Raw genomic sequence first — 12061 nt, forward strand, 5'->3', positions numbered from 1 at the left:
GGTGAGAAGATTAGACTAGGTGCCGGACGCGTCTTTTCATTTGCTTTTCGTAATTGTCTTGCCCCCTTTTTAAATGGAAGTTCACATTCTGGTTTTTCTTGTCATCTTGTTTCGATCACCTTTTCCTCTATCCTTCCCTTGGTTCTTTGTTTTGACTTGTACTCTCCCTCACATGCCTCGTGAGGGGGCTGGACACTCGTGAGCGTTTTTCCTGTTCTTCACGAGGCACCCTCACTCGAGCTCGCAAGCTGGCACTCCTCCCTTAATCGTGCCCCTCAGGTACCGCGATGCAGAGCTCTGGGTCATGGCAGGTCGCGCCTACGACCTGGGCTGGAGGAATAAGAGGTTCTTAACAAATTTTTGTAGTTCCTCGACACCTCTCAAGCCAACTCAAGGAGGTCCCACCGGGTACTGGGAGAGGCGTGCCTCACGAGGCGGAATCTACTTCAGACACATCAAGCTAAGTTATCTACGCCCACATAAACAGTGATACTGCAACACGACACAGGAATGATAAACATAACATAGCGACATGGAAATCATGGTTCGTTGCACGCCCCTACAGGGCCCCATACTTGTTTCTTTTTAATGCAGGAAGAAAGGAAAGAACAAAAATAAAGCAGCGCGTGCCCCCTCAGCGGTTCGCGAGGGCGGGCCCTCGACGCCCCGTGGACTCAACCACACCCCTCCTTGCGCTTCACTGGGGCGCGGCGGCGAGACGATCCGCTACCACCTTCTAAGCGGGCACGGCGGCTGGTCTTAGCCTCCGCTGCTGGAGCAGTCACCGAAGGAAGAGCCGTCGTAGCTGGACGAGCCGGGGCCAATGCCGAGGACGATTCTGCCTTCATCCTCGCCACGACCGTTGCCAAGGCCGAACACCTCTCCGCTGTCATTGTCGTACTTGAAGTGGAGGGTACACCTGCCTGGGCCACGCACGTGGGAAAATGTCTGCCAGCCATGGGCCAGGGCTGTGTTGCCTACGACAGAGACTTCCACCGCGACCCACGAAGCCTTGCTGCTGCAGCCGTCCGCCTGCAGCCAGAGACCGCCTGGACCTGCGTCCGGAACTTTGCCGGTGAAGAACCATGGGAGCTGAAGCTAGGTGTCGGTCGGGTTCTCCGACCACACGACGAACTCCGGCAGCACCTCCGCCGAGTGGAAGCGAGGCCGGGGAGGCCGCGCAACCATGGCGCGGCTCACTTCATCAACGGGACAACCACGAGCTAGGCGACTTCCACCGCGTGAGGAGGCGCCGCCGCGACCGCGAGGGGCCACGGTGGGGGTCGCGGCGTGCTTACGTGGGTGGCCACGCCCCCTCTTGGGTGGCGGCGAGCCGGGCCCCTCCTGGCGGGCCTTGCCCTTTTCTGCGGCCGAGAACCTCTTCACCGGCTCCATAGGTGTCACTGCTAGTAGTGAAGCAAGGGAGAAGAAGCAGCAGGAGGCCAACCACCGGCCTCCATGATCTAAGGTAATAATGACCTTTTTTCTGCATGCAACAGGGACTCATCAAGTTGGGTAGTTATCGAGGAAGCGTGGCGAACCGGAGATGCCCAAGCCCCATCAAGCGCCATGCATCAACCGAGGCGGCAGGCTGTTGGGGCCCGCGGCACTCCGCACTTGCACCCTGGGTTCGCCTCGACGCCAAGTCCGAGTGCGCCTTGGGCCGGGGGGCTACTATCGGCGTCCTGGGAACGGGGGTCCCCAGAATTGCCTGCCTGCGGCCCACGGTGTGGCTCCACCAGTGGCCCTCTATGGCCCATCTTCATCAGCGAACACTCAAGACCCTCGCGAGGCGGACGATGCAAGACCTCCTTGGGGGCGGCCTCATCAGGCTGGCTCGCGAGGGGCGGAGAGATCAAGGCGGGGGGCACCTCGCGAGGTCCCTGTGACGTAAGCCATGATGACCAAGGCCAGGCAGGTGCCAGGCAGGTGCCAGCGCGCACAATGTACTTGCTTCCTCTTTGGTTCTAAGGAGGCAAGCGCAGGCGAGGAGTCCCGAGGCATCAGGCAAAGGTTTCAATATTAGTGCAACAAGACCAAGACCAACAGGACGACAGGACGGAGGTCACCGTGGAACCCAGGACAGCGTCACCACCAGAGCCTTTGGCAGGCGAAGACCACCTTTTGTCAGGATAACTTGTACTAGTTGTCTCCCTTTGAATTTGGCCGTTGTTGGATCCCTTCCCGCCAATATTTGGGAAGAGGACCAGGGCCTCTATAAATAGGACTAGCCACCACCATAGGGGGGCAGGGGATCTGGAACTGGACCCATCCCACCAAGGCCACCATACAAGCTCACTGAGCTCAAGAACACATCTCCTTAGGAGGGTGTTCATCCCTTGTACTTGTTCATCCTCAGCCTACAAGGCAATCCACCACACCACACTGGAGTAGGTTATTACACCACATCGGTGGCCCGAACCAGTGTAAACCATGTGTCCTTTGTTGTGCAAGTTCGGCGTGTTGGGTTTTGAGATTGTGCTGAGAGCATGCTGGGGGGAGGAGAGATCTTCGTGCGCACCCCAGAGTTCGAACCTCAAGGGTTTTGCTGGAACCCGACATCCGACACAAGCCAAGTCTATTTATCCCTGTCTTGTTCATTACATGGGATGTTTGTGAAGATGACCCTTCTTGCAACAAAACCTCTATGTGATTATGCCACTAAGTCGTGCCTTAAGACGTGGGAGCTATAGCCGCATCATGTCGGGGGTTGGGTGCAACATATGCCAAAGGATGGCTTATCATGGTGGGAGAGAGTAGTACGTCGCCGGTGCCTGGAAGCGGGATGAGGCGTAGACACGAACGCCAGTGTTCTTTACCCAGGTTCGGGGCTCTCGTAGGAGATAACACCCCTAGTCCTGCTCTGCGGGGTCTCCGCATGATCACTAGTGTGTAAGTGGTACAATGGTGCTCCTCGAGTTGTTTGCTAGAGGTGGAAGAAGGCAGGCACACTCTCTCCTCCTCTAGGTATGAGTCTAGTCCTAACAGGGCCGAACCCTTTGCATGGGTGCCCTGGTGGGTTTATATAGGCCTAGCCCCCAGGAGTACAATGGTAGTCTGGCCGGGCGTGGGGCCCGGTCGTCATTCTCTCTGGTCGCCGGCCTCTTTGCCGACAGTTGGGGCCCGCCACCTAGTCTGGTACAGAGCCGACAAGCCGCTCCCGCCGCTTGCGGGTCTTGCCGGCCGCTGATCACTGTGGCCGTAATGCTAATGACGCAGGCTTGGTTGGGAAAGCGTGGCTACAGTCCCGCCACCTGGTTGGCGATCACTGTTGCCACTCTGTGTCTCATCTGGTTGATGGCGCATGGGGCCCGAGGGAGGGATTGGCCGCCTGCTAGGAGCCGGCTCCTCCGAGGTCCGGCTGCCCCAGCCTCCTCCGTCTTCAGGGCTCTGGCTGCCAGGTAGGGCCCGCCGTCTGCAAGCCGTACCTGACAGGCCTTCGTGGGAACAGGACTCCTCCTGTCAAGTGTGACGTATGGGGGAAGAGGCAATAGTGCCACGTCGTGCGGAGATCTCCGCCTGTACGGGGCACTGTGGCCACGCCCATCCCTGGATACGGGGGGAAGGCATGCACTGTAGCCGTACACCGTCTTGTCTTCTTAATGGGGGCGCATACTTTGAGGGCACCATGGGCCGACTGCTAGGAGCCGGCCTCTCTGGGGGCCGCCTGCTAGGAGTCGGCCCGTCTTGAAGCCGCCATCATGAGCATGGCCATCTTCCGGCAGTCGGCCATTCAGCCAGTCGACCACCAGAAGGCGGCGCTTCATCTTGCCGTCTTGAGGGGCGTAGCCGCCCCGATGTCTTGAAAGGCTCGGGGGCTCGGGTTAGGCTACCCGTGGCCCATTACTCTGACAGTAGTCCTTGAAGCTGGTGAGGGGCCACGATTGAGGAGATGGGGAGCCTCAATAGTTTCCTCTTCTGGGTGCCCTGAAGGAAGCTTCGTCCGACTCATGAGGAGCCGGCCGGTGGGAATCGGTTGCGTCCAGTTGGATCCTTCTGGGATTTTGAATGTGTTGGTGGGAATCAGGCGGCGTGCTTGATAAGCTTCTCTGCCTGCCGTCTGTTGCGGGCATGCCACGTGGTGCTGGCTGGCCGGGTCGGCCTGCCAGCCCACGCGCATGACAGGACACGACCGCAGGCCGGGCCCGCCACCATCGGGCGTCGGGCAGCGAGTGGATCCGCGGCGGCCGAGGTAGGCGGTTGGGCTTCTCCGGGGAGTTAATGCGCGTGATATTCGCGCGGTAAAGGTGGGGGCATGGGGTCGTGGGCACAGTTAATCCCTCGTTCCCATGCCCACCCCCTTGGCTTCGTCGCCCGTAGGCTATAAGTAGGGGGAGGAGAGGAAGCGGGAACGCAAGCGCGCCCCTCCGCCCCACTCTTTCTTCCACTTCTCCTTGCTGCGGCGCCCGAGCCTTGCCGAAGCGCCACCGTAGCTTGTCTCCATCGAGCTTGTCCGTCAGCCCAGCGTCCACATGGCCCGCGCCGAAGCCTGGGACGACTCCACAGTTCACGATTACCACATCGACTTCCTCCGCCAGACGGGACGGCTGCCTCGTGATACGTCTCCAACGTATCTATAATTTTTGATTGCTCCATGCTATATTATCTACTGTTTTGGGCAATATTGGGCTTTATTATCCACGTTTATATTATTTTTTGGGACTAACCTATTAACCGGAGGCCCAGCCTAGAATTGTTGTTTTTTGCCTATTTCAGTGTTTCGAAGAAAAGGAATATCAAACGGAGTCGAAACGGAATGAAATCAACTAGAGAAGTTATTTTTGGAAGGAAAGCTACCGGAAAAGCTTGGAGTGCACGTCAGGAAAGAAGGGAGGTGCCCATGAGGGTGGGGGGCGTGACCACCCCCCTAGGGTGCGCCCCCTGCCTCGTGGCCCCCCCTTCGGTCCACCGACGTGCTTCTTTCACCCATATATACCTACGTATCCTAAAACTTCCAGAACAGACGATAGATCAGGAGCTCCGCCGCCAGAAGCCTCCGTAGCCACCGAAAACCAATCTAGACCCATTCCGGCACCTTGCCGGAGGAGGAATCCTTCTCCGGTGGCCATCTTCATCATCCCGGTGCTCTCCATGACGAGGAGGGAGTAGTTCTCCCTTGGGGCTGAGGGTATGTACCAGTAGCTATGTGTTTGATCTCTCTCTCTCTCTCGTGTTCTTGATTTGGCACGATCTTGATGTATCGCGAGCTTTGCTATTATAGTTGGATCTTATGTTTCTCCTCCCCCTCTACTCTCTTGTAATGAATTGAGTTTCCCCTTTGGAGTTATGTTATCGGATTGAGTCTTTAAAGATTTGAGAACACTTGATGTATGTCTTGTCGTGCGTATCTGTGGTGACAATGGGATACCATGTGATTCACTTGATGTATGTTTTGGTGATCAACTTGCGGGTTCCGCCCATGAACCTATGCATAGGGGTTGGCACACGTTTTCATTGTGATTCTCCGGTAGGAACTTTGGGGCACTCTTTGAGGTTCTATGTGTTGGTTGAATGGATGAATCTGAGATTGTGTGACGCATATCGTATAATCATAACCACGGATACTTGAGGTGACATTGGAGTATCTAGGTGACATTAGGGTTTTGGTTGATTTGTGTCTTAAGGTGTTATTCTAGTATGAACTCTAGGGCTGTTTGTGACACTTATATGAATAGCCCAACCGATTGATTGGAAAGAATAACTTTGAGGTGGTTTCATACCCTACCATAATCTCTTCGTTCGTTCTCCTCTATTAGTGACTTTGGAGTGACTCTTTGTTGCATGTTGAGGGATAGTTATGTGATCCAATTATGATATTATTGTTGAGAGGACTTGCACTAGTGAAAGTATGAACCCTAGGCCTTATTTCCTATCATTGCAATGCCGTTTATGCTCACTTTTATCATTAGTTACCTTGCTGTTTTTATATTTTCAGAATACAAAAACCTTTATCTACTATCCATATACCACTTGTATCACCATCTCTTCGCCGACCTAGTGCACCTATACAATTTACCATTGTATTGGGTGTGTTGGGGACACAAGGGACTCTTTGTTATTTGGTTGCAGGGTTGCTTGAGAGAGACCATCTTCATCCTACGCCTCCTACGGATTGATAAACCTTAGGTCGTCCACTTGAGGGAAATTTGCTACTGTCCTACAAACCTCTGCACTTGGAGGCCCAACAACGTCTACAAGAAGAAGGTTGTGTAGTAGACATCAAGCTCTTTTCTGGCGCCGTTGCCGGGGAGGTTAGCGCTTGAAGCTATATCTTTAGATCTTGCAATCGAGTCTTTTAGTTTCTTGTTTTATCACTGGTTTAGTTTATAAAAGAAAAATATAAAAAATGGAATTGAGTTTATCTCATACGCTTCACCATTTTAATATCTTTCTTGAGTATGATGGAAAGGATAATTGTGCTCAAGTGCTAGAAGAAGAAATCTATAAAATGTTTGGCACAAAATCTTTGAATGATGAGCATGATTGCAATGTTTTTAGTACGAATTCTTTGAATATCCATGATACTAATGATGATTGCACTAGTGATGATGTCTCCTATAAACATGTCAATTTTTGTGGAGTGCATTGGGTTTGTAAGTACACACCAAATAGGGAAGATAGATATTGCAAGAGGCATAAGTACTTAGAAACTGAATTGTTGCAAGAAAGTCTTGATGATTGTGCTGAAAAATTCAATATTTTTCGCGCCCCTTGTGAACTTCGCAATGAACATGGTCATTTAAATCTCCAATGCAAATTGTTTCATGATCGAATTGTATCCAAAAATTGTAATAGTTTGATTACCCTTGAGCATCATAAAGAGCTTAGTCTTCTTTTGGGGTATGAGGAAATGAAACGTATAACTGAGGGTATTCCAAAGTTTAATCTTGATAAACTTCTTGGATTTGATCTAGAGGAAATTTATATGTATTGTGCGGTGAGTTGTAATGAAAATCCTTATATTGCCAACTAAATAAAGAAAATAAAAGAAATAGAAGATGAAGAGAATACTAATGAAAGGGAAGAGACTTCCCGATATCCTCCTATTATTTCTTATGATGAATCAGGTAACGAGGAGGAGCCTCCTATTCAACCAATCTCATTAATAAGGAGCTCCAAAAAGAGGATTGAACCCACACATGATGTGGTGAAGAAGAAGAAAAGAAAAAGGAAGAGAGGTAAAAAGATATCTCTCCCAAATAATAATGCTCCTATTACTATTGTGCCTCATGAAAATATAATTGTGGAAGATAATGATACTTCTTATGACCTTGAAAATCTTTTTGGCACTTGCTTGGAAGAATATGACAATTGCTATACTATTGGTTCTATCCATACTATTAATGATGAGAGTGATTATGCTTATGATATGAAAAGGCCCAAGCTTGGGGATGCTATGTTTGATGAATATGATGTTTTTGAGAATATATTTGCTGCAATTAATGTTTGTCCCAAGCTTGGGGATGCTACGTTTAATGAAGATGATATTTTCAGTCTCCCAAGTTTTGATATGCAAGTTTATAATGATGATAGCATGCCTCCTACTTATGATGATTATTGTGATGATACTTATGCTATAAAAAGTAGTGATTATATTTATAAAAATTGTCATGATTATGATTACCCCTTCTCTGAACATTACTCTTTTAATGTGGAAACAATTTATAGTATTCGAGTCTCTTATGATACTCCCACTATTCCGATTGAGAAGAATTTTGCTTGTGTGGAGAATAATAAAATTTCTATGCTTGTATATCATGAAAAGAATTCTTTAGGTACTGGTTATATTGTTGAATTCATTCATGATGCTACTGAAAATTATTATGAGGGAGGAATTTATGCTTGTAGGAATTGCAATAATATTAAGTTTCCTCTCTATGTGCTTAAAGTCTTGAAGTTATGCTTGTTTTACCTTCCTATGCAAGTTGATTCTTGTTCTCACAAGTTGTTTGCTCACAAAATCCTTATGCATAGGAAGACGGTTAGGCTTAAATATGCTAGTCATATTCGTCATGATGCTGTCTTTATGTTACAATTCTTATCCTTTATGTGAGCATCATTGAAATCATCATGCCTAGCTAGGGGCGTTCAACGATAGTGCTTGTTGGGAGGCAACCCAATTTTATTTTTGTTCCTTGCTTTTTGTTCCTTTTTAGTAATAAATAATTCATCTAGCCTCTGTTTAGATGTGGTTTTATGCTTTTAATTAGTGTTTTTGCCAAGTAGAACCTTTGGGAAGACTTGGGGAAAGTCTTGTTGATCATGCTGTAAAAAACAGAAACTTTAGTGCTCACAAGAATTGCTGCCATTTTTATTTGGAGAGTGATATTTAGTTAATTCTTTTTGAAGATGATTAGTAGATAAATTCCTCAGGTCCAGAAATTTATTTGAGAATTTTATGAGTTCCAAAGTATACGTTTGATCCATATTACAACAGACTGTTCTGTTTTTGACAGATTCTGTTTTTTCATGTGTTGTTTACTAATTTTGATGAATCTATGGCTAGTAAAATAATTTATAAACCATAGAGAAGTTGTAATACAGTAGGTTTAACACAAATATAAATAAAAAATGAGTTCATTACAGTACCTTGAAGTGGTGATTTATTTTCTTATACTAACGGAGCTTACGAGTTTTCTGTTAAGTTTTGTGTTGTGAAGTTTTCAAGTTTTGGGTAAGGATTCGATGGACTATGGAATAAGGAGTGGCAAGAGCCTAAGCTTGGGGATGATCGAGGCACCCCAAGGTAATATTCAAGGATATCCAAGAGCCTACGCTTGGGGATGCCCCGGAAGGCATCCCCTCTTTCGTCTTCATTCATCGGAAACTTTACTTGGAGCTATATTTTTATTTACCACATGATATGTGTTTTGCTTGGAGCGTCATTTTATTTTGTTTTTCTTGTTGTTTGATTAAAATATCAAGATATGAAATTATTAAATGTTAGATAGTCTTCACATAGTTGCATAATTATTCAACTACTCATTGATCTTCACTTATATCTTTCGGAGTAGTTTGTTGTTGCTCTAGTGCTTCACTTATATCTTTTAGAGCACGGTGGTGGATTTGTTTTATAGAAACTATTGATCTCTCATGCTTCACTTAGATTATTTTGAGAGTCTTAAATAGCATGGTAATTTGCTTAAAATCCTAATATGCTAGGTAATCCAGATTAGTAAAATCTTCTTACGAGTGTTTTGAATACTAAGAGATGTTTGATGCTTGATGATTGTTTTGAGATATGGATGTAATAATATCAAAGTCATGCTAGTTGAGTAGTTGTGAAATTGAGAAATTCTTGTGTTGAAGTTTGCAAGTCCCGTAGCATGCACGTATGGTAAACGTTGTGTAACAAATTTGAAACATGAGGTGTTATTTGATTGTCTTCCTTATGAGTGGCGGTCGGGGACGAGCGATGGTCTTTTCCTACCAATCTATCCCCCTGGGAGCATGCGCGTAGTGCCGAGGTTGTTGATGACTTGTAGATTTTTGCAATAAGTATGTGATTTCTTTATGACTAATGTTGAGTCCATGGACTATACGCACTCTCACCCTTCCATCCTTGCTAGCCTCTTCGGTACCGTGCATTGCCCTTTCTCACATTGAGAGTTGGTGCAAACTTCGCCGGTGCATCCAAACCCCGTGATATGATACGCTCTGTCACACATAAACCTCCTTATATCTTCCTCAAAACAGCCACCATACCTACCTATTATGGCATTTCCATAGCCATTCCGAGATATATTGCCATGCAACTTTCCATCATTCCGTTCATCATGACACATTCATCATTGTCATATTGCTTAGCATGATCATGTAGTTGACATAGTATTTGTGGCAAAGCCACCGTTCATAATTTTTTATACATGTCAAACTTGATTCATTGCAATCTCGGTACACCGCCGGAGGCATTCATATAGAGTCATCCTTGTTCTAGTATCGAGTTGTAATCATTGAGTTGTAAATAAATAGAAGTGTGATGATCATCATTATTAGAGCATTGTCCCAAGTGAGGAATAAAAAAGAAAAGAAAGAAAGGCCATAAAAAAAGAGAAGGCCCAAAAAAAAGGGAAGGCCATAAAAAAAGAAAAGGCCCAAAAAAATGAGAGAAAAAGAGAGAAGGGACAATGTTACTATCCTTTTACCACACTTGTGCTTCAAAGTAGCACCATGATCTTCATAGTAGAGAGTCTCTCATGTTATCACTTTCATATACTAGTGGGAATTTTTCATTATAGAACTTGGCTTGTATATTCCAATTATGGGCCTCCTCAAGTGCCCTAGGTCTTCGTGAGCAAGCAAGTTGGATGCACACCCACTTAGTTTCTTTTGTTGAGCTTTCATAGATTTATAGCTCTAGTGCATCCATTGCATGGCAATCCCTACTCCTCGCATTAACATTAATCGATGGGCATCTCCATAGCCCATTGATTAGCCTCGTTGATGTGAGACTTTCTCCTTTTTTGTCTTCTCCACATAACCCCCTCATTATATTCTATTCCACCCATAGTGCTATGTCCATGGCTCGCGCTCATATATTGCGTGAAAGTTTATACGTTTGAGATTACTAAAGTATGAAACAATTGCTTGGCTTGTCATCGGGGTTGTGCATGATGAGAGCATTCTTGTGTGACGAAAATGAAGCATGACTAAACTATATAATTTTGTAGGGATGAACTTTCTTTGGCCATGTTATTTTGAGAAGACATGGTTGCTTAGTTAGTATGCTTGAAGTATTATTACTTTTATGTCAATATGAACTTTTGCCTTGAATCTTTCGGATCTGAATATTCATGCCACAATTAAGAAGAATTACATTGAAATTATGCCAAGTAGCACTCCGCATCAAAATTTTTATTTTTATCATTTACCTACTCGAGGACGAGCATGAATTAAGCTTGGGGATGCTTGATACGTCTCCAACGTATCTATAATCTTTGATTGCTCCATGCTATATTATCTACTGTTTTGGACAATATTGGGCTTTATTATCCACGTTTATATTATTTTTTGGGACTAACCTATTAACCGGAGGCCCAGCCCAGAATTGCTGTTTTTGCCTATTTCAGTTTTTCGAAGAAAAGGAATATCAAACGGAGTCGAAATGGAATGAAATAAACTAGAGAAGTTATTTTTGGAAGGAAAGCTACCGGAAAAGCTTGGACTGCACGTCAGGAAAGAAGGGAGGAGCCCACGAGTGTGGGGGGCGCGCCCACCCCCCTAGGGCGCGCCCCCTGCCTCGTGCCCCCCCCCTTCGGTCCACCGACGTGCTTCTTTCACCCATATATACCTACGTATCCTGAAACTTCTAGAACAGACGATAGATCGGGAGCTCCGCCGCCAGAAGCCTCCGTAGCCACTGAAAACCAATCTAGACCCGTTCCGGCACCCTGCCGGAGGGGGAATCCTTCTACGGTGGCCATCTTCATCATCCAGGTGCTCTCCATGACGAGGAGGGAGTAGTTCTCCCTCGGGGCTAAGGGTATGTACCAGTAGCTATGTGTTTGATTTGGCACGATCTTGATGTATCGCGAGCTTTGCTATTATAGTTGGATCTTATGTTTCTCCTCCCCTCTACTCTCTTGTAATGAATTGAGTTTCCCCTTTGGAGTTATCTTATCGGATTGAGTCTTCAAAGATTTGAGAACACTTGATGTATGTCTTGCCTGCGTATCTGTGGTGACAATGGGATACCACGTGATTCACTTGATGTATGCTTTGGTGATCAACTTGCGGGTTCTGCCCATGAACCTATGCATAGGGGTTGGCACACGTTTTCTTCTTGATTCTCCGGTAGGAACTTTGGGGCACTCTTTGAGGTTCTATGTGTTGGTTGAATAGATGAATCTGAGATTGTGTGACGCATATCATATAATCAAACCCACAGATACTTGAGGTGGCATTGGAGTATCTAGGTGACATTAGGGTTTTGGTTGATTTGTGTATTAAGGTGTTATTCTAGTACGAACTCTAGGGCTGTTTGTGACACTTATAGGAATAGCCCAACGGATGGATTGGAAAGAATAACTTAGAGGTGGTTTCATACCCTACCATAATCTCT

Source organism: Triticum aestivum, chromosome 1A (genome assembly GCF_018294505.1).
Source record: "Triticum aestivum cultivar Chinese Spring chromosome 1A, IWGSC CS RefSeq v2.1, whole genome shotgun sequence".
Lineage (NCBI taxonomy): Eukaryota > Viridiplantae > Streptophyta > Magnoliopsida > Poales > Poaceae > Triticum > Triticum aestivum.